The 21,703-nt window shown below is 45.9% G+C and overlaps 9 non-coding genes and 1 pseudogene across 9 annotated transcripts; all 10 read left to right on the top strand.

Annotated features, from left to right (window-relative positions):
- The first annotated feature begins 1,198 nt into the window (after window positions 1-1,198).
- Window positions 1,199-1,389, top strand: LOC130349043 (U2 spliceosomal RNA). Its single transcript, XR_008886475.1, has one exon. It is a non-coding gene; the product is annotated as a U2 spliceosomal RNA (small nuclear RNA).
- A 2,082-nt stretch (window positions 1,390-3,471) lies between these two features.
- On the top strand, window positions 3,472-3,662 carry LOC130349042 (U2 spliceosomal RNA). The gene has a single exon (XR_008886474.1). It is a non-coding gene; the product is annotated as a U2 spliceosomal RNA (small nuclear RNA).
- A 2,089-nt stretch (window positions 3,663-5,751) lies between these two features.
- On the top strand, window positions 5,752-5,942 carry LOC130349041 (U2 spliceosomal RNA). The gene has a single exon (XR_008886473.1). It is a non-coding gene; the product is annotated as a U2 spliceosomal RNA (small nuclear RNA).
- Window positions 5,943-8,021: 2,079 nt separating this feature from the next.
- LOC130349040 (U2 spliceosomal RNA) lies at window positions 8,022-8,212 on the top strand. Its single transcript, XR_008886472.1, has one exon. It is a non-coding gene; the product is annotated as a U2 spliceosomal RNA (small nuclear RNA).
- A 2,085-nt stretch (window positions 8,213-10,297) lies between these two features.
- Window positions 10,298-10,488, top strand: LOC130349037 (U2 spliceosomal RNA). The gene has a single exon (XR_008886470.1). It is a non-coding gene; the product is annotated as a U2 spliceosomal RNA (small nuclear RNA).
- A 2,081-nt stretch (window positions 10,489-12,569) lies between these two features.
- Window positions 12,570-12,760, top strand: LOC130349036 (U2 spliceosomal RNA). The gene has a single exon (XR_008886469.1). It is a non-coding gene; the product is annotated as a U2 spliceosomal RNA (small nuclear RNA).
- Window positions 12,761-14,836: 2,076 nt separating this feature from the next.
- LOC130349035 (U2 spliceosomal RNA) lies at window positions 14,837-15,027 on the top strand. Its single transcript, XR_008886468.1, has one exon. It is a non-coding gene; the product is annotated as a U2 spliceosomal RNA (small nuclear RNA).
- Window positions 15,028-17,105: 2,078 nt separating this feature from the next.
- Window positions 17,106-17,216, top strand: LOC130349003 (U2 spliceosomal RNA; annotated as a pseudogene).
- Window positions 17,217-18,656: 1,440 nt separating this feature from the next.
- On the top strand, window positions 18,657-18,843 carry LOC130348997 (U2 spliceosomal RNA). Its single transcript, XR_008886437.1, has one exon. It is a non-coding gene; the product is annotated as a U2 spliceosomal RNA (small nuclear RNA).
- Window positions 18,844-20,932: 2,089 nt separating this feature from the next.
- LOC130349034 (U2 spliceosomal RNA) lies at window positions 20,933-21,123 on the top strand. Its single transcript, XR_008886467.1, has one exon. It is a non-coding gene; the product is annotated as a U2 spliceosomal RNA (small nuclear RNA).
- The last annotated feature ends 580 nt before the right edge of the window (window positions 21,124-21,703 follow it).

Below are 21,703 nucleotides of genomic sequence, written 5' to 3'. Positions count from 1 at the left end.
TGTCACACATATTTGGCCTGCAACTTTCTGTGCGACAAATTCAGACAGGAAAAATCAGTATAAATCCTTAGAAAATTATCCCCCAGTGTCTCCATCTGCTGGCGGTATTGAATAAGCATTGCTGCACTGATGGGGTATGCATTAGACGAAAAAAAAGAAGAAAAAGAAGAATAATACGCCCAGAAAAGAGGCGAAAAGGAGAAAAACGTAAAAAAACGTGAAAAAAAAGTAAGAGGAAGAGAAGGGAAAAAAAGGTGGAAATGGGTTTAAAAGTGATTTCGGCGGAGAATATATATATATATATATATATATATATATATATATACGCGCACACACACACATATATATAAACGTATTCTCCGTTGAGATATTGCAGCCGCTGCTGTGTCCAGGCCCAGGAGCCTTAGCACTGTGCTGTGATGTCACTCAATACCACTGACATCACTAGGTGTAAACAACATCTCTCCTTTGCTGTGTATGTGACTATGGAGCTGTTTGGTGATGTCGTCTATTATGGCCTTCATAGAAGCAACAGGAGATTGTTGCATCCATCTAGAACCCTCAGAACTACAGTGCTATGATGTCACTCACTTCCACAGGCCTTGCAGAGTGTAAACAACAACAACCCAGCTTTGTTGTGTATGTAACCATAGGGATTTGTGATGTCACCTAGAACCTTCACAGCAGCGACAGCTTTATGAGGAGCATCAGCACTGCTCTGCCTGAGCAGAACCATCACCGCCATAGGTTGTCAAATAACCCGGATTTAACCCACACAGGTAAGTCCAATGGGGTGCAGGCATGTCCTCTATGCTTACAGCTTCCCGTGGGTGTTGGTTTGATACCGTTTGGGGACAGCCAAGGAGGCATCTGCAGGCAACAAAGGTAGGTGTGTGCTTGTGTGTGTGTTTCCTATGCAGATCCTAAGCCCAGTGTCACATGCAAGTAGGAGGAGTAAGAAGGGTTCCTGGCAAATCCGGGTTATGGATTGCATTTAAAAAGGCCCCGTGGGAGTGCAATGGGCCCCTGTCTTGCTGCTTAGCAATAATGGTATGGGTTTAGGTTCTGCTGTGTGTACTGGTGGTTGACTGCCCCCCAGCCCAGAGTGTGCATGGAAAATTGTCTGGCAGCCTCCCTGACAGCAAGCAGTGATAGTGCCCATGAAGGGGACCTTGTTGGGCCCGCCCCTTTCACGGTTATCGCTTCTCGGCCTTTTGGCTAAGATCAAGTGTAGTATCTGTTCTTATCAGTTTAATATCTGATACGTCCCCTATCTGGGGACCATATATTAAATGGATTTTTGAGAACGGGGGCCGATTTCGAAGCTTGCTTCCGTCGCCCTATGCATTGACCCGATATGGCAGTATCTTCGGGTACAGTGCACCACCCCCTTACAGGGTTAAAAAGAAAGATTCCTACTTTCATTGCTACCTGCTTGCTGGCTAGCCAGCTAGCCAGCCCTGTGGGCCTTGCTGCTGCAGCCAAAAAACAAAAGGTGGTGCTGCTGCTGCTGCTTCTGCTGCTTCTGCTTGTGTCTGGCCGCTGTTGGAGCGTCCAGGCACAGGACTTCTGCTGCTGCTGACTAAATGGCCTCCTTAATTGGATCATTTGAGTAGCCAGCACACCTGTGCAGGTAGGGCATGACATGATAGGCAGCTGCCTTGATAGCGGGTGGGTGCTGAATGTTCCTAATTGACAAAATAAGATTAATGCTTATGAAGAAATATAAAATCTCATCCCTTCCCCAATATCGCGCCACACCCCTACCCCTTAATTCCCTGGTTGAACTTGATGGACATATGTCTTTTTTCGACCGTACTAACTATGTAACTATGTAACATAACATGGGGGGGGGGGGGGGGGTCTCCTGGCTGTTCACACAGGTGTGTCATTGCTGTACATTGACCATGCATTGCTTCTGTGGTATTGCAAAGGCAAAGACAAATGCTTCCAGCCATCCATTGCACTAATGGATTGGTCATCAGCTGGCTGTCTATGTCCCGCATCAATATAGACCAAAGTACAGAGGGTTAGGCTATGCTATTGTGCACCTACCTGATGCATCAGAAGGTGCGAGGCCCTTGCTAAATTCTGTGCACAGACTTTGAGATCTATACTTTAGACTGTATCTAAACCTGCTCCAACATGGACTGACATTCTGGCCTACTTTCAGCCGATGCGACTTGTCTGTCGCTGAACAGTCGCTTTTTATGTATTCAGCACCTATGTATAATGTTGTAAAAATGCTCTAGAAGCTAAAGTCGCAGAAATGTCACACATATTTGGCCTGCAACTTTCTGTGCGACAAATTCAGACAGGAAAAATCAGTATAAATCCTTAGAAAATTATCCCCCAGTGTCTCCATCTGCTGGCGGTATTGAATAAGCATTGCTGCACTGATGGGGTATGCATTAGACGAAAAAAAAGAAGAAAAAGAAGAATAATACGCCCAGAAAAGAGGCGAAAAGGAGAAAAACGTAAAAAAACGTGAAAAAAAAGTAAGAGGAAGAGAAGGGAAAAAAAGGTGGAAATGGGTTTAAAAGTGATTTCGGCGGAGAAATATATATATATATATATATATATATATATATAGATATACGCGCACACACACACATATATATAAACGTATTCTCCGTTGAGATATTGCAGCCGCTGCTGTGTCCAGGCCCAGGAGCCTTAGCACTGTGCTGTGATGTCACTCAATACCACTGACATCACTAGGTGTAAACAACATCTCTCCTTTGCTGTGTATGTGACTATGGAGCTGTTTGGTGATGTCGTCTATTATGGCCTTCATAGAAGCAACAGGAGATTGTTGCATCCATCTAGAACCCTCAGAACTACAGTGCTATGATGTCACTCACTTCCACAGGCCTTGCAGAGTGTAAACAACAACAACCCAGCTTTGTTGTGTATGTAACCATAGGGATTTGTGATGTCACCTAGAACCTTCACAGCAGCGACAGCTTTATGAGGAGCATCAGCACTGCTCTGCCTGAGCAGAACCATCACCGCCATAGGTTGTCAAATAACCCGGATTTAACCCACACAGGTAAGTCCAATGGGGTGCAGGCATGTCCTCTATGCTTACAGCTTCCCGTGGGTGTTGGTTTGATACCGTTTGGGGACAGCCAAGGAGGCATCTGCAGGCAACAAAGGTAGGTGTGTGCTTGTGTGTGTGTTTCCTATGCAGATCCTAAGCCCAGTGTCACATGCAAGTAGGAGGAGTAAGAAGGGTTCCTGGCAAATCCGGGTTATGGATTGCATTTAAAAAGGCCCCGTGGGAGTGCAATGGGCCCCTGTCTTGCTGCTTAGCAATAATGGTATGGGTTTAGGTTCTGCTGTGTGTACTGGTGGTTGACTGCCCCCCAGCCCAGAGTGTGCATGGAAAATTGTCTGGCAGCCTCCCTGACAGCAAGCAGTGATAGTGCCCATGAAGGGGACCTTGTTGGGCCCGCCCCTTTCACGGTTATCGCTTCTCGGCCTTTTGGCTAAGATCAAGTGTAGTATCTGTTCTTATCAGTTTAATATCTGATACGTCCCCTATCTGGGGACCATATATTAAATGGATTTTTGAGAACGGGGGCCGATTTCGAAGCTTGCTTCCGTCGCCCTATGCATTGACCCGATATGGCAGTATCTTCGGGTACAGTGCACCACCCCCTTACAGGGTTAAAAAGAAAGATTCCTACTTTCATTGCTACCTGCTTGCTGGCTAGCCAGCTAGCCAGCCCTGTGGGCCTTGCTGCTGCAGCCAAAAAACAAAAGGTGGTGCTGCTGCTGCTGCTTCTGCTGCTTCTGCTTGTGTCTGGCCGCTGTTGGAGCGTCCAGGCACAGGACTTCTGCTGCTGCTGACTAAATGGCCTCCTTAATTGGATCATTTGAGTAGCCAGCACACCTGTGCAGGTAGGGCATGACATGATAGGCAGCTGCCTTGATAGCGGGTGGGTGCTGAATGTTCCTAATTGACAAAATAAGATTAATGCTTATGAAGAAATATAAAATCTCATCCCTTCCCCAATATCGCGCCACACCCCTACCCCTTGATTCCCTGGTTGAACTTGATGGACATATGTCTTTTTTCGACCGTACTAACTATGTAACTATGTAACATAACATGGGGGGGGGGGGGTGTCTCCTGGCTGTTCACACAGGTGTGTCATTGCTGTACATTGACCATGCATTGCTTCTGTGGTATTGCAAAGGCAAAGACAAATGCTTCCAGCCATCCATTGCACTAATGGATTGGTCATCAGCTGGCTGTCTATGTCCCGCATCAATATAGACCAAAGTACAGAGGGTTAGGCTATGCTATTGTGCACCTACCTGATGCATCAGAAGGTGCGAGGCCCTTGCTAAATTCTGTGCACAGACTTTGAGATCTATACTTTAGACTGTATCTAAACCTGCTCCAACATGGACTGACATTCTGGCCTACTTTCAGCCGATGCGACTTGTCTGTCGCTGAACAGTCGCTTTTTATGTATTCAGCACCTATGTATAATGTTGTAAAAATGCTCTAGAAGCTAAAGTCGCAGAAATGTCACACATATTTGGCCTGCAACTTTCTGTGCGACAAATTCAGACAGGAAAAATCAGTATAAATCCTTAGAAAATTATCCCCCAGTGTCTCCATCTGCTGGCGGTATTGAATAAGCATTGCTGCACTGATGGGGTATGCATTAGACGAAAAAAAAGAAGAAAAAGAAGAATAATACGCCCAGAAAAGAGGCGAAAAGGAGAAAAACGTAAAAAAACGTGAAAAAAAAGTAAGAGGAAGAGAAGGGAAAAAAAGGTGGAAATGGGTTTAAAAGTGATTTCGGCGGAGAATATATATATATATATATATATATATATATATATATATATATATATATACGCGCACACACACACATATATATAAACGTATTCTCCGTTGAGATATTGCAGCCGCTGCTGTGTCCAGGCCCAGGAGCCTTAGCACTGTGCTGTGATGTCACTCAATACCACTGACATCACTAGGTGTAAACAACATCTCTCCTTTGCTGTGTATGTGACTATGGAGCTGTTTGGTGATGTCGTCTATTATGGCCTTCATAGAAGCAACAGGAGATTGTTGCATCCATCTAGAACCCTCAGAACTACAGTGCTATGATGTCACTCACTTCCACAGGCCTTGCAGAGTGTAAACAACAACAACCCAGCTTTGTTGTGTATGTAACCATAGGGATTTGTGATGTCACCTAGAACCTTCACAGCAGCGACAGCTTTATGAGGAGCATCAGCACTGCTCTGCCTGAGCAGAACCATCACCGCCATAGGTTGTCAAATAACCCGGATTTAACCCACACAGGTAAGTCCAATGGGGTGCAGGCATGTCCTCTATGCTTACAGCTTCCCGTGGGTGTTGGTTTGATACCGTTTGGGGACAGCCAAGGAGGCATCTGCAGGCAACAAAGGTAGGTGTGTGCTTGTGTGTGTGTTTCCTATGCAGATCCTAAGCCCAGTGTCACATGCAAGTAGGAGGAGTAAGAAGGGTTCCTGGCAAATCCGGGTTATGGATTGCATTTAAAAAGGCCCCGTGGGAGTGCAATGGGCCCCTGTCTTGCTGCTTAGCAATAATGGTATGGGTTTAGGTTCTGCTGTGTGTACTGGTGGTTGACTGCCCCCCAGCCCAGAGTGTGCATGGAAAATTGTCTGGCAGCCTCCCTGACAGCAAGCAGTGATAGTGCCCATGAAGGGGACCTTGTTGGGCCCGCCCCTTTCACGGTTATCGCTTCTCGGCCTTTTGGCTAAGATCAAGTGTAGTATCTGTTCTTATCAGTTTAATATCTGATACGTCCCCTATCTGGGGACCATATATTAAATGGATTTTTGAGAACGGGGGCCGATTTCGAAGCTTGCTTCCGTCGCCCTATGCATTGACCCGATATGGCAGTATCTTCGGGTACAGTGCACCACCCCCTTACAGGGTTAAAAAGAAAGATTCCTACTTTCATTGCTACCTGCTTGCTGGCTAGCCAGCTAGCCAGCCCTGTGGGCCTTGCTGCTGCAGCCAAAAAACAAAAGGTGGTGCTGCTGCTGCTGCTTCTGCTGCTTCTGCTTGTGTCTGGCCGCTGTTGGAGCGTCCAGGCACAGGACTTCTGCTGCTGCTGACTAAATGGCCTCCTTAATTGGATCATTTGAGTAGCCAGCACACCTGTGCAGGTAGGGCATGACATGATAGGCAGCTGCCTTGATAGCGGGTGGGTGCTGAATGTTCCTAATTGACAAAATAAGATTAATGCTTATGAAGAAATATAAAATCTCATCCCTTCCCCAATATCGCGCCACACCCCTACCCCTTAATTCCCTGGTTGAACTTGATGGACATATGTCTTTTTTCGACCGTACTAACTATGTAACTATGTAACATAACATGGGGGGGGGGGGGGGTCTCCTGGCTGTTCACACAGGTGTGTCATTGCTGTACATTGACCATGCATTGCTTCTGTGGTATTGCAAAGGCAAAGACAAATGCTTCCAGCCATCCATTGCACTAATGGATTGGTCATCAGCTGGCTGTCTATGTCCCGCATCAATATAGACCAAAGTACAGAGGGTTAGGCTATGCTATTGTGCACCTACCTGATGCATCAGAAGGTGCGAGGCCCTTGCTAAATTCTGTGCACAGACTTTGAGATCTATACTTTAGACTGTATCTAAACCTGCTCCAACATGGACTGACATTCTGGCCTACTTTCAGCCGATGCGACTTGTCTGTCGCTGAACAGTCGCTTTTTATGTATTCAGCACCTATGTATAATGTTGTAAAAATGCTCTAGAAGCTAAAGTCGCAGAAATGTCACACATATTTGGCCTGCAACTTTCTGTGCGACAAATTCAGACAGGAAAAATCAGTATAAATCCTTAGAAAATTATCCCCCAGTGTCTCCATCTGCTGGCGGTATTGAATAAGCATTGCTGCACTGATGGGGTATGCATTAGACGAAAAAAAAGAAGAAAAAGAAGAATAATACGCCCAGAAAAGAGGCGAAAAGGAGAAAAACGTAAAAAAACGTGAAAAAAAAGTAAGAGGAAGAGAAGGGAAAAAAAGGTGGAAATGGGTTTAAAAGTGATTTCGGCGGAGAAATATATATATATATATATATATATATATATATATATATACGCGCACACACACACATATATATAAACGTATTCTCCGTTGAGATATTGCAGCCGCTGCTGTGTCCAGGCCCAGGAGCCTTAGCACTGTGCTGTGATGTCACTCAATACCACTGACATCACTAGGTGTAAACAACATCTCTCCTTTGCTGTGTATGTGACTATGGAGCTGTTTGGTGATGTCGTCTATTATGGCCTTCATAGAAGCAACAGGAGATTGTTGCATCCATCTAGAACCCTCAGAACTACAGTGCTATGATGTCACTCACTTCCACAGGCCTTGCAGAGTGTAAACAACAACAACCCAGCTTTGTTGTGTATGTAACCATAGGGATTGTGATGTCACCTAGAACCTTCACAGCAGCGACAGCTTTATGAGGAGCATCAGCACTGCTCTGCCTGAGCAGAACCATCACCGCCATAGGTTGTCAAATAACCCGGATTTAACCCACACAGGTAAGTCCAATGGGGTGCAGGCATGTCCTCTATGCTTACAGCTTCCCGTGGGTGTTGGTTTGATACCGTTTGGGGACAGCCAAGGAGGCATCTGCAGGCAACAAAGGTAGGTGTGTGCTTGTGTGTGTGTTTCCTATGCAGATCCTAAGCCCAGTATCACATGCAAGTAGGAGGAGTAAGAAGGGTTCCTGGCAAATCCGGGTTATGGATTGCATTTAAAAAGGCCCCGTGGGAGTGCAATGGGCCCCTGTCTTGCTGCTTAGCAATAATGGTATGGGTTTAGGTTCTGCTGTGTGTACTGGTGGTTGACTGCCCCCCAGCCCAGAGTGTGCATGGAAAATTGTCTGGCAGCCTCCCTGACAGCAAGCAGTGATAGTGCCCATGAAGGGGACCTTGTTGGGCCCGCCCCTTTCACGGTTATCGCTTCTCGGCCTTTTGGCTAAGATCAAGTGTAGTATCTGTTCTTATCAGTTTAATATCTGATACGTCCCCTATCTGGGGACCATATATTAAATGGATTTTTGAGAACGGGGGCCGATTTCGAAGCTTGCTTCCGTCGCCCTATGCATTGACCCGATATGGCAGTATCTTCGGGTACAGTGCACCACCCCCTTACAGGGTTAAAAAGAAAGATTCCTACTTTCATTGCTACCTGCTTGCTGGCTAGCCAGCTAGCCAGCCCTGTGGGCCTTGCTGCTGCAGCCAAAAAACAAAAGGTGGTGCTGCTGCTGCTGCTTCTGCTGCTTCTGCTTGTGTCTGGCCGCTGTTGGAGCGTCCAGGCACAGGACTTCTGCTGCTGCTGACTAAATGGCCTCCTTAATTGGATCATTTGAGTAGCCAGCACACCTGTGCAGGTAGGGCATGACATGATAGGCAGCTGCCTTGATAGCGGGTGGGTGCTGAATGTTCCTAATTGACAAAATAAGATTAATGCTTATGAAGAAATATAAAATCTCATCCCTTCCCCAATATCGCGCCACACCCCTACCCCTTAATTCCCTGGTTGAACTTGATGGACATATGTCTTTTTTCGACCGTACTAACTATGTAACTATGTAACATAACATGGGGGGGGGGGGGGGGTCTCCTGGCTGTTCACACAGGTGTGTCATTGCTGTACATTGACCATGCATTGCTTCTGTGGTATTGCAAAGGCAAAGACAAATGCTTCCAGCCATCCATTGCACTAATGGATTGGTCATCAGCTGGCTGTCTATGTCCCGCATCAATATAGACCAAAGTACAGAGGGTTAGGCTATGCTATTGTGCACCTACCTGATGCATCAGAAGGTGCGAGGCCCTTGCTAAATTCTGTGCACAGACTTTGAGATCTATACTTTAGACTGTATCTAAACCTGCTCCAACATGGACTGACATTCTGGCCTACTTTCAGCCGATGCGACTTGTCTGTCGCTGAACAGTCGCTTTTTATGTATTCAGCACCTATGTATAATGTTGTAAAAATGCTCTAGAAGCTAAAGTCGCAGAAATGTCACACATATTTGGCCTGCAACTTTCTGTGCGACAAATTCAGACAGGAAAAATCAGTATAAATCCTTAGAAAATTATCCCCCAGTGTCTCCATCTGCTGGCGGTATTGAATAAGCATTGCTGCACTGATGGGGTATGCATTAGACGAAAAAAAAGAAGAAAAAGAAGAATAATACGCCCAGAAAAGAGGCGAAAAGGAGAAAAACGTAAAAAAACGTGAAAAAAAAGTAAGAGGAAGAGAAGGGAAAAAAAGGTGGAAATGGGTTTAAAAGTGATTTCGGCGGAGAAATATATATATATATATATATATATATATATATATATATATATACGCGCACACACACACATATATATAAACGTATTCTCCGTTGAGATATTGCAGCCGCTGCTGTGTCCAGGCCCAGGAGCCTTAGCACTGTGCTGTGATGTCACTCAATACCACTGACATCACTAGGTGTAAACAACATCTCTCCTTTGCTGTGTATGTGACTATGGAGCTGTTTGGTGATGTCGTCTATTATGGCCTTCATAGAAGCAACAGGAGATTGTTGCATCCATCTAGAACCCTCAGAACTACAGTGCTATGATGTCACTCACTTCCACAGGCCTTGCAGAGTGTAAACAACAACAACCCAGCTTTGTTGTGTATGTAACCATAGGGATTTGTGATGTCACCTAGAACCTTCACAGCAGCGACAGCTTTATGAGGAGCATCAGCACTGCTCTGCCTGAGCAGAACCATCACCGCCATAGGTTGTCAAATAACCCGGATTTAACCCACACAGGTAAGTCCAATGGGGTGCAGGCATGTCCTCTATGCTTACAGCTTCCCGTGGGTGTTGGTTTGATACCGTTTGGGGACAGCCAAGGAGGCATCTGCAGGCAACAAAGGTAGGTGTGTGCTTGTGTGTGTGTTTCCTATGCAGATCCTAAGCCCAGTGTCACATGCAAGTAGGAGGAGTAAGAAGGGTTCCTGGCAAATCCGGGTTATGGATTGCATTTAAAAAGGCCCCGTGGGAGTGCAATGGGCCCCTGTCTTGCTGCTTAGCAATAATGGTATGGGTTTAGGTTCTGCTGTGTGTACTGGTGGTTGACTGCCCCCCAGCCCAGAGTGTGCATGGAAAATTGTCTGGCAGCCTCCCTGACAGCAAGCAGTGATAGTGCCCATGAAGGGGACCTTGTTGGGCCCGCCCCTTTCACGGTTATCGCTTCTCGGCCTTTTGGCTAAGATCAAGTGTAGTATCTGTTCTTATCAGTTTAATATCTGATACGTCCCCTATCTGGGGACCATATATTAAATGGATTTTTGAGAACGGGGGCCGATTTCGAAGCTTGCTTCCGTCGCCCTATGCATTGACCCGATATGGCAGTATCTTCGGGTACAGTGCACCACCCCCTTACAGGGTTAAAAAGAAAGATTCCTACTTTCATTGCTACCTGCTTGCTGGCTAGCCAGCTAGCCAGCCCTGTGGGCCTTGCTACTGCAGCCAAAAAACAAAAGGTGGTGCTGCTGCTGCTGCTTCTGCTGCTTCTGCTTGTGTCTGGCCGCTGTTGGAGCGTCCAGGCACAGGACTTCTGCTGCTGCTGACTAAATGGCCTCCTTAATTGGATCATTTGAGTAGCCAGCACACCTGTGCAGGTAGGGCATGACATGATAGGCAGCTGCCTTGATAGCGGGTGGGTGCTGAATGTTCCTAATTGACAAAATAAGATTAATGCTTATGAAGAAATATAAAATCTCATCCCTTCCCCAATATCGCGCCACACCCCTACCCCTTAATTCCCTGGTTGAACTTGATGGACATATGTCTTTTTTCGACCGTACTAACTATGTAACTATGTAACATAACATGGGGGGGGGGGGGGGGTCTCCTGGCTGTTCACACAGGTGTGTCATTGCTGTACATTGACCATGCATTGCTTCTGTGGTATTGCAAAGGCAAAGACAAATGCTTCCAGCCATCCATTGCACTAATGGATTGGTCATCAGCTGGCTGTCTATGTCCCGCATCAATATAGACCAAAGTACAGAGGGTTAGGCTATGCTATTGTGCACCTACCTGATGCATCAGAAGGTGCGAGGCCCTTGCTAAATTCTGTGCACAGACTTTGAGATCTATACTTTAGACTGTATCTAAACCTGCTCCAACATGGACTGACATTCTGGCCTACTTTCAGCCGATGCGACTTGTCTGTCGCTGAACAGTCGCTTTTTATGTATTCAGTACCTATGTATAATGTTGTAAAAATGCTCTAGAAGCTAAAGTCGCAGAAATGTCACACATATTTGGCCTGCAACTTTCTGTGCGACAAATTCAGACAGGAAAAATCAGTATAAATCCTTAGAAAATTATCCCCCAGTGTCTCCATCTGCTGGCGGTATTGAATAAGCATTGCTGCACTGATGGGGTATGCATTAGACGAAAAAAAAGAAGAAAAAGAAGAATAATACGCCCAGAAAAGAGGCGAAAAGGAGAAAAACGTAAAAAAACGTGAAAAAAAAGTAAGAGGAAGAGAAGGGAAAAAAAGGTGGAAATGGGTTTAAAAGTGATTTCGGCGGAGAAATATATATATATATATATATATATATATATATATATATACGCGCACACACACACATATATATAAACGTATTCTCCGTTGAGATATTGCAGCCGCTGCTGTGTCCAGGCCCAGGAGCCTTAGCACTGTGCTGTGATGTCACTCAATACCACTGACATCACTAGGTGTAAACAACATCTCTCCTTTGCTGTGTATGTGACTATGGAGCTGTTTGGTGATGTCGTCTATTATGGCCTTCATAGAAGCAACAGGAGATTGTTGCATCCATCTAGAACCCTCAGAACTACAGTGCTATGATGTCACTCACTTCCACAGGCCTTGCAGAGTGTAAACAACAACAACCCAGCTTTGTTGTGTATGTAACCATAGGGATTTGTGATGTCACCTAGAACCTTCACAGCAGCGACAGCTTTATGAGGAGCATCAGCACTGCTCTGCCTGAGCAGAACCATCACCGCCATAGGTTGTCAAATAACCCGGATTTAACCCACACAGGTAAGTCCAATGGGGTGCAGGCATGTCCTCTATGCTTACAGCTTCCCGTGGGTGTTGGTTTGATACCGTTTGGGGACAGCCAAGGAGGCATCTGCAGGCAACAAAGGTAGGTGTGTGCTTGTGTGTGTGTTTCCTATGCAGATCCTAAGCCCAGTGTCACATGCAAGTAGGAGGAGTAAGAAGGGTTCCTGGCAAATCCGGGTTATGGATTGCATTTAAAAAGGCCCCGTGGGAGTGCAATGGGCCCCTGTCTTGCTGCTTAGCAATAATGGTATGGGTTTAGGTTCTGCTGTGTGTACTGGTGGTTGACTGCCCCCCAGCCCAGAGTGTGCATGGAAAATTGTCTGGCAGCCTCCCTGACAGCAAGCAGTGATAGTGCCCATGAAGGGGACCTTGTTGGGCCCGCCCCTTTCACGGTTATCGCTTCTCGGCCTTTTGGCTAAGATCAAGTGTAGTATCTGTTCTTATCAGTTTAATATCTGATACGTCCCCTATCTGGGGACCATATATTAAATGGATTTTTGAGAACGGGGGCCGATTTCGAAGCTTGCTTCCGTCGCCCTATGCATTGACCCGATATGGCAGTATCTTCGGGTACAGTGCACCACCCCCTTACAGGGTTAAAAAGAAAGATTCCTACTTTCATTGCTACCTGCTTGCTGGCTAGCCAGCTAGCCAGCCCTGTGGGCCTTGCTGCTGCAGCCAAAAAACAAAAGGTGGTGCTGCTGCTGCTGCTTCTGCTGCTTCTGCTTGTGTCTGGCCGCTGTTGGAGCGTCCAGGCACAGGACTTCTGCTGCTGCTGACTAAATGGCCTCCTTAATTGGATCATTTGAGTAGCCAGCACACCTGTGCAGGTAGGGCATGACATGATAGGCAGCTGCCTTGATAGCGGGTGGGTGCTGAATGTTCCTAATTGACAAAATAAGATTAATGCTTATGAAGAAATATAAAATCTCATCCCTTCCCCAATATCGCGCCACACCCCTACCCCTTAATTCCCTGGTTGAACTTGATGGACATATGTCTTTTTTCGACCGTACTAACTATGTAACTATGTAACATAACATGGGGGGGGGGGGGGGGGTCTCCTGGCTGTTCACACAGGTGTGTCATTGCTGTACATTGACCATGCATTGCTTCTGTGGTATTGCAAAGGCAAAGACAAATGCTTCCAGCCATCCATTGCACTAATGGATTGGTCATCAGCTGGCTGTCTATGTCCCGCATCAATATAGACCAAAGTACAGAGGGTTAGGCTATGCTATTGTGCACCTACCTGATGCATCAGAAGGTGCGAGGCCCTTGCTAAATTCTGTGCACAGACTTTGAGATCTATACTTTAGACTGTATCTAAACCTGCTCCAACATGGACTGACATTCTGGCCTACTTTCAGCCGATGCGACTTGTCTGTCGCTGAACAGTCGCTTTTTATGTATTCAGCACCTATGTATAATGTTGTAAAAATGCTCTAGAAGCTAAAGTCGCAGAAATGTCACACATATTTGGCCTGCAACTTTCTGTGCGACAAATTCAAACAGGAAAAATCAGTATAAATCCTTAGAAAATTATCCCCCAGTGTCTCCATCTGCTGGCGGTATTGAATAAGCATTGCTGCACTGATGGGGTATGCATTAGACGAAAAAAAAGAAGAAAAAGAAGAATAATACGCCCAGAAAAGAGGCGAAAAGGAGAAAAACGTAAAAAAACGTGAAAAAAAAGTAAGAGGAAGAGAAGGGAAAAAAAGGTGGAAATGGGTTTAAAAGTGATTTCGGCGGAGAAATATATATATATATATATATATATATATATATACGCGCACACACACACATATATATAAACGTATTCTCCGTTGAGATATTGCAGCCGCTGCTGTGTCCAGGCCCAGGAGCCTTAGCACTGTGCTGTGATGTCACTCAATACCACTGACATCACTAGGTGTAAACAACATCTCTCCTTTGCTGTGTATGTGACTATGGAGCTGTTTGGTGATGTCGTCTATTATGGCCTTCATAGAAGCAACAGGAGATTGTTGCATCCATCTAGAACCCTCAGAACTACAGTGCTATGATGTCACTCACTTCCACAGGCCTTGCAGAGTGTAAACAACAACAACCCAGCTTTGTTGTGTATGTAACCATAGGGATTTGTGATGTCACCTAGAACCTTCACAGCAGCGACAGCTTTATGAGGAGCATCAGCACTGCTCTGCCTGAGCAGAACCATCACCGCCATAGGTTGTCAAATAACCCGGATTTAACCCACACAGGTAAGTCCAATGGGGTGCAGGCATGTCCTCTATGCTTACAGCTTCCCGTGGGTGTTGGTTTGATACCGTTTGGGGACAGCCAAGGAGGCATCTGCAGGCAACAAAGGTAGGTGTGTGCTTGTGTGTGTGTTTCCTATGCAGATCCTAAGCCCAGTGTCACATGCAAGTAGGAGGAGTAAGAAGGGTTCCTGGCAAATCCGGGTTATGGATTGCATTTAAAAAGGCCCCGTGGGAGTGCAATGGGCCCCTGTCTTGCTGCTTAGCAATAATGGTATGGGTTTAGGTTCTGCTGTGTGTACTGGTGGTTGACTGCCCCCCAGCCCAGAGTGTGCATGGAAAATTGTCTGGCAGCCTCCCTGACAGCAAGCAGTGATAGTGCCCATGAAGGGGACCTTGTTGGGCCCGCCCCTTTCACGGTTATCGCTTCTCGGCCTTTTGGCTAAGATCAAGTGTAGTATCTGTTCTTATCAGTTTAATATCTGATACGTCCCCTATCTGGGGACCATATATTAAATGGATTTTTGAGAACGGGGGCCGATTTCGAAGCTTGCTTCCGTCGCCCTATGCATTGACCCGATATGGCAGTATCTTCGGGTACAGTGCACCACCCCCTTACAGGGTTAAAAAGAAAGATTCCTACTTTCATTGCTACCTGCTTGCTGGCTAGCCAGCTAGCCAGCCCTGTGGGCCTTGCTGCTGCAGCCAAAAAACAAAAGGTGGTGCTGCTGCTGCTGCTGCTTCTGCTGCTTCTGCTTGTGTCTGGCCGCTGTTGGAGCGTCCAGGCACAGGACTTCTGCTGCTGCTGACTAAATGGCCTCCTTAATTGGATCATTTGAGTAGCCAGCACACCTGTGCAGGTAGGGCATGACATGATAGGCAGCTGCCTTGATAGCGGGTGGGTGCTGAATGTTCCTAATTGACAAAATAAGATTAATGCTTATGAAGAAATATAAAATCTCATCCCTTCCCCAATATCGCGCCACACCCCTACCCCTTAATTCCCTGGTTGAACTTGATGGACATATGTCTTTTTTCGACCGTACTAACTATGTAACTATGTAACATAACATGGGGGGGGGGGGGGGGGGTCTCCTGGCTGTTCACACAGGTGTGTCATTGCTGTACATTGACCATGCATTGCTTCTGTGGTATTGCAAAGGCAAAGACAAATGCTTCCAGCCATCCATTGCACTAATGGATTGGTCATCAGCTGGCTGTCTATGTCCCGCATCAATATAGACCAAAGTACAGAGGGTTAGGCTATGCTATTGTGCACCTACCTGATGCATCAGAAGGTGCGAGGCCCTTGCTAAATTCTGTGCACAGACTTTGAGATCTATACTTTAGACTGTATCTAAACCTGCTCCAACATGGACTGACATTCTGGCCTACTTTCAGCCGATGCGACTTGTCTGTCGCTGAACAGTCGCTTTTTATGTATTCAGCACCTATGTATAATGTTGTAAAAATGCTCTAGAAGCTAAAGTCGCAGAAATGTCACACATATTTGGCCTGCAACTTTCTGTGCGACAAATTCAGACAGGAAAAATCAGTATAAATCCTTAGAAAATTATCCCCCAGTGTCTCCATCTGCTGGCGGTATTGAATAAGCATTGCTGCACTGATGGGGTATGCATTAGACGAAAAAAAAGAAGAAAAAGAAGAATAATACGCCCAGAAAAGAGGCGAAAAGGAGAAAAACGTAAAAAAACGTGAAAAAAAAGTAAGAGGAAGAGAAGGGAAAAAAAGGTGGAAATGGGTTTAAAAGTGATTTCGGCGGAGAAATATATATATATATATATATATATATATATACGCGCACACACACACATATATATAAACGTATTCTCCGTTGAGATATTGCAGCCGCTGCTGTGTCCAGGCCCAGGAGCCTTAGCACTGTGCTGTGATGTCACTCAATACCACTGACATCACTAGGTGTAAACAACATCTCTCCTTTGCTGTGTATGTGACTATGGAGCTGTTTGGTGATGTCGTCTATTATGGCCTTCATAGAAGCAACAGGAGATTGTTGCATCCATCTAGAACCCTCAGAACTACAGTGCTATGATGTCACTCACTTCCACAGGCCTTGCAGAGTGTAAACAACAACAACCCAGCTTTGTTGTGTATGTAACCATAGGGATTTGTGATGTCACCTAGAACCTTCACAGCAGCGACAGCTTTATGAGGAGCATCAGCACTGCTCTGCCTGAGCAGAACCATCACCGCCATAGGTTGTCAAATAACCCGGATTTAACCCACACAGGTAAGTCCAATGGGGTGCAGGCATGTCCTCTATGCTTACAGCTTCCCGTGGGTGTTGGTTTGATACCGTTTGGGGACAGCCAAGGAGGCATCTGCAGGCAACAAAGGTAGGTGTGTGCTTGTGTGTGTGTTTCCTATGCAGATCCTAAGCCCAGTGTCACATGCAAGTAGGAGGAGTAAGAAGGGTTCCTGGCAAATCCGGGTTATGGATTGCATTTAAAAAGGCCCCGTGGGAGTGCAATGGGCCCCTGTCTTGCTGCTTAGCAATAATGGTATGGGTTTAGGTTCTGCTGTGTGTACTGGTGGTTGACTGCCCCCCAGCCCAGAGTGTGCATGGAAAATTGTCTGGCAGCCTCCCTGACAGCAAGCAGTGATAGTGCCCATGAAGGGGACCTTGTTGGGCCCGCCCCTTTCACGGTTATCGCTTCTCGGCCTTTTGGCTAAGATCAAGTGTAGTATTTGCTTGCTTGATCTGGCTGGAAGGTGCCCGGGGTACCCGCTCCTTTTCCCTGGGGGATCGTTCCACCTTTTGGTGGGACTAAACCCCCTTGCTGACATCAGGGTAGCGGCTTAGTCCTCGGGCAACGAGAAGCGATCACCACCTACCTGCTTGCAGTAGGGGAGGTGTTTTGTTCTGCGATGGAGGAGGCTGGCAAGACAGAAGATCCTGCTATAGGTGTACCTAGCTACGCCAGACTACGAAATGGAGTTCGTGTTACTCTTTTGGACCCTGAGAAGAAGGAGAGAGGCTTATTTTTCGTAGTGGAAGAGATTTTGTTCAAGCTCTTTGAGCTGAAGAAGGAACATATATTATCCATGCTGGAATTTCCAAGAAGTGGTATCTATGACGTGGTTCTGGTTTCGGAGGAGGACTGTGGTATGTTCTGCAATAAAGCATTGCTGTGGAAGTCGCACCCTGTATTGGGAGGGGTAGAGATTACTCCCCATTTTCCGACGCAGGAAAGACTTCTAACTGTAAGGATGTACAGTCCGTATATTCCAGAAGAGGAGATTGTTTTGTTCCTTTCCAGATTCTGTGAGGAGGTGAAGCCAAAAGGCAAGATATATAATCAATTCGGTCTTTGGACGACGAAGTGGAAATTTCAAGTGAAGTTTCAGAAAGCACCTGATGGAAGGCTAATGTATCCGCCTGGTCGTTTTAAGATTGGTACAGTAAATGGGGACCTGTTCTTTTCTGGCATGGACGACTTTTGTCGAAAGTGTAAGAAGTACGGGCATAGGAAAGATTTCTGCGACATCTTGTGGTGCTATAAATGTCAAGGAGAAGGCCATGGACCAGAAGCATGTAAAGAAAAGAAAAAATGCCACCTATGTGGTGATGAGGGGCATCTGGTAGGCACGTGTCCTAAGAGGAAGAAGAAGAAGAAGGAGGGTATGAAAAGAAATAGAGAGGAGGCAATTGAAGTGAGTGAAGAACCGGAAGGGGAAGAAGCTCCAACTAGAAAAGTGGTGGAGGAGAAGAAAAGGAAAGAAAATGAAGAAGATGAATTTATACCGGTAAGGTATGGAGGCTCTCTTGATGTTGTTTTCGAGAGTGTGACAAATAAAGAGAAAAAGGCCTTTGACAAGGATTTGGGTAGTCTAAAAGAAAGATTGGGATACAAAATAAATGAAGCAAGGGATAAAGTTTATTGTTCGTTTCACGCAGATGTGGATAGATTTGTGGAAACATACAAAGTTCCGGCATGGCTGGCTGTTCCAGCTAAAAGTGAGATGCAGAGAGGTGCAATAACTTGTGGTTTCCTAGAGTTCTTGATGGTTTTTGCATGGAGAAGAGGAATGACCTTTTGGTAATCCTCTTTGGTGAAATATTGAATGGTTAGTTTTGGTTAAATATTTTTTTTATGTTTTAAATATGGTTTATTTTATTGTTAAAAAAGATAAAGAAATAAAGAAAAACGGGTTTTCCTGATGATGAACAAAAAAAAAATCAAGCTCAAATAAGAACTTAGAGCTCTGATGGAGTTCTGAGGGTTAACTTAAATCTGTTCTTATCAGTTTAATATCTGATACGTCCCCTATCTGGGGACCATATATTAAATGGATTTTTGAGAACGGGGGCCGATTTCGAAGCTTGCTTCCGTCGCCCTATGCATTGACCCGATATGGCAGTATCTTCGGGTACAGTGCACCACCCCCTTACAGGGTTAAAAAGAAAGATTCCTACTTTCATTGCTACCTGCTTGCTGGCTAGCCAGCTAGCCAGCCCTGTGGGCCTTGCTGCTGCAGCCAAAAAACAAAAGGTGGTGCTGCTGCTGCTGCTGCTTCTGCTGCTTCTGCTTGTGTCTGGCCGCTGTTGGAGCGTCCAGGCACAGGACTTCTGCTGCTGCTGACTAAATGGCCTCCTTAATTGGATCATTTGAGTAGCCAGCACACCTGTGCAGGTAGGGCATGACATGATAGGCAGCTGCCTTGATAGCGGGTGGGTGCTGAATGTTCCTAATTGACAAAATAAGATTAATGCTTATGAAGAAATATAAAATCTCATCCCTTCCCCAATATCGCGCCACACCCCTACCCCTTAATTCCCTGGTTGAACTTGATGGACATATGTCTTTTTTCGACCGTACTAACTATGTAACTATGTAACATAACATGGGGGGGGGGGGTCTCCTGGCTGTTCACACAGGTGTGTCATTGCTGTACATTGACCATGCATTGCTTCTGTGGTATTGCAAAGGCAAAGACAAATGCTTCCAGCCATCCATTGCACTAATGGATTGGTCATCAGCTGGCTGTCTATGTCCCGCATCAATATAGACCAAAGTACAGAGGGTTAGGCTATGCTATTGTGCACCTACCTGATGCATCAGAAGGTGCGAGGCCCTTGCTAAATTCTGTGCACAGACTTTGAGATCTATACTTTAGACTGTATCTAAACCTGCTCCAACATGGACTGACATTCTGGCCTACTTTCAGCCGATGCGACTTGTCTGTCGCTGAACAGTCGCTTTTTATGTATTCAGCACCTATGTATAATGTTGTAAAAATGCTCTAGAAGCTAAAGTCGCAGAAATGTCACACATATTTGGCCTGCAACTTTCTGTGCGACAAATTCAGACAGGAAAAATCAGTATAAATCCTTAGAAAATTATCCCCCAGTGTCTCTATCTGCTGGCGGTATTGAATAAGCATTGCTGCACTGATGGGGTATGCATTAGACGAAAAAAAAGAAGAAAAAGAAGAATAATACGCCCAGAAAAGAGGCGAAAAGGAGAAAAACGTAAAAAAACGTGAAAAAAAAGTAAGAGGAAGAGAAGGGAAAAAAAGGTGGAAATGGGTTTAAAAGTGATTTCGGCGGAGAAATATATATATATATATATATATATATATATATATATATACGCGCACACACACACATATATATAAACGTATTCTCCGTTGAGATATTGCAGCCGCTGCTGTGTCCAGGCCCAGGAGCCTTAGCACTGTGCTGTGATGTCACTCAATACCACTGACATCACTAGGTGTAAACAACATCTCTCCTTTGCTGTGTATGTGACTATGGAGCTGTTTGGTGATGTCGTCTATTATGGCCTTCATAGAAGCAACAGGAGATTGTTGCATCCATCTAGAACCCTCAGAACTACAGTGCTATGATGTCACTCACTTCCACAGGCCTTGCAGAGTGTAAACAACAACAACCCAGCTTTGTTGTGTATGTAACCATAGGGATTTGTGATGTCACCTAGAACCTTCACAGCAGCGACAGCTTTATGAGGAGCATCAGCACTGCTCTGCCTGCTCTGCCTGAGCAGAACCATCACCGCCATAGGTTGTCAAATAACCCGGATTTAACCCACACAGGTAAGTCCAATGGGGTGCAGGCATGTCCTCTATGCTTACAGCTTCCCGTTAGTGTTGGTTTGATACCGTTTGGGGACAGCCAAGGAGGCATCTGCAGGCAACAAAGGTAGGTGTGTGCTTGTGTGTGTGTTTCCTATGCAGATCCTAAGCCCAGTGTCACATGCAAGTAGGAGGAGTAAGAAGGGTTCCTGGCAAATCCGGGTTATGGATTGCATTTAAAAAGGCCCCGTGGGAGTGCAATGGGCCCCTGTCTTGCTGCTTAGCAATAATGGTATGGGTTTAGGTTCTGCTGTGTGTACTGGTGGTTGACTGCCCCCCAGCCCAGAGTGTGCATGGAAAATTGTCTGGCAGCCTCCCTGACAGCAAGCAGTGATAGTGCCCATGAAGGGGACCTTGTTGGGCCCGCCCCTTTCACGGTTATCGCTTCTCGGCCTTTTGGCTAAGATCAAGTGTAGTATCTGTTCTTATCAGTTTAATATCTGATACGTCCCCTATCTGGGGACCATATATTAAATGGATTTTTGAGAACGGGGGCCGATTTCGAAGCTTGCTTCCGTCGCCCTATGCATTGACCCGATATGGCAGTATCTTCGGGTACAGTGCACCACCCCCTTACAGGGTTAAAAAGAAAGATTCCTACTTTCATTGCTACCTGCTTGCTGGCTAGCCAGCTAGCCAGCCCTGTGGGCCTTGCTGCTGCAGCCAAAAAACAAAAGGTGGTGCTGCTGCTGCTGCTTCTGCTGCTTCTGCTTGTGTCTGGCCGCTGTTGGAGCGTCCAGGCACAGGACTTCTGCTGCTGCTGACTAAATGGCCTCCTTAATTGGATCATTTGAGTAGCCAGCACACCTGTGCAGGTAGGGCATGACATGATAGGCAGCTGCCTTGATAGCGGGTGGGTGCTGAATGTTCCTAATTGACAAAATAAGATTAATGCTTATGAAGAAATATAAAATCTCATCCCTTCCCCAATATCGCGCCACACCCCTACCCCTTAATTCCCTGGTTGAACTTGATGGACATATGTCTTTTTTCGACCGTACTAACTATGTAACTATGTAACATAACATGGGGGGGGGGGGGGTCTCCTGGCTGTTCACACAGGTGTGTCATTGCTGTACATTGACCATGCATTGCTTCTGTGGTATTGCAAAGGCAAAGACAAATGCTTCCAGCCATCCATTGCACTAATG

Source organism: Hyla sarda, unplaced genomic scaffold, assembly GCF_029499605.1.
Source record: "Hyla sarda isolate aHylSar1 unplaced genomic scaffold, aHylSar1.hap1 scaffold_908, whole genome shotgun sequence".
NCBI classification, from domain to species: Eukaryota; Metazoa; Chordata; class Amphibia; order Anura; family Hylidae; genus Hyla; species Hyla sarda.
The sequence above is the reverse complement of the archived record's forward strand: the minus strand, read 5'-3'. Positions and strand labels throughout refer to the sequence as shown.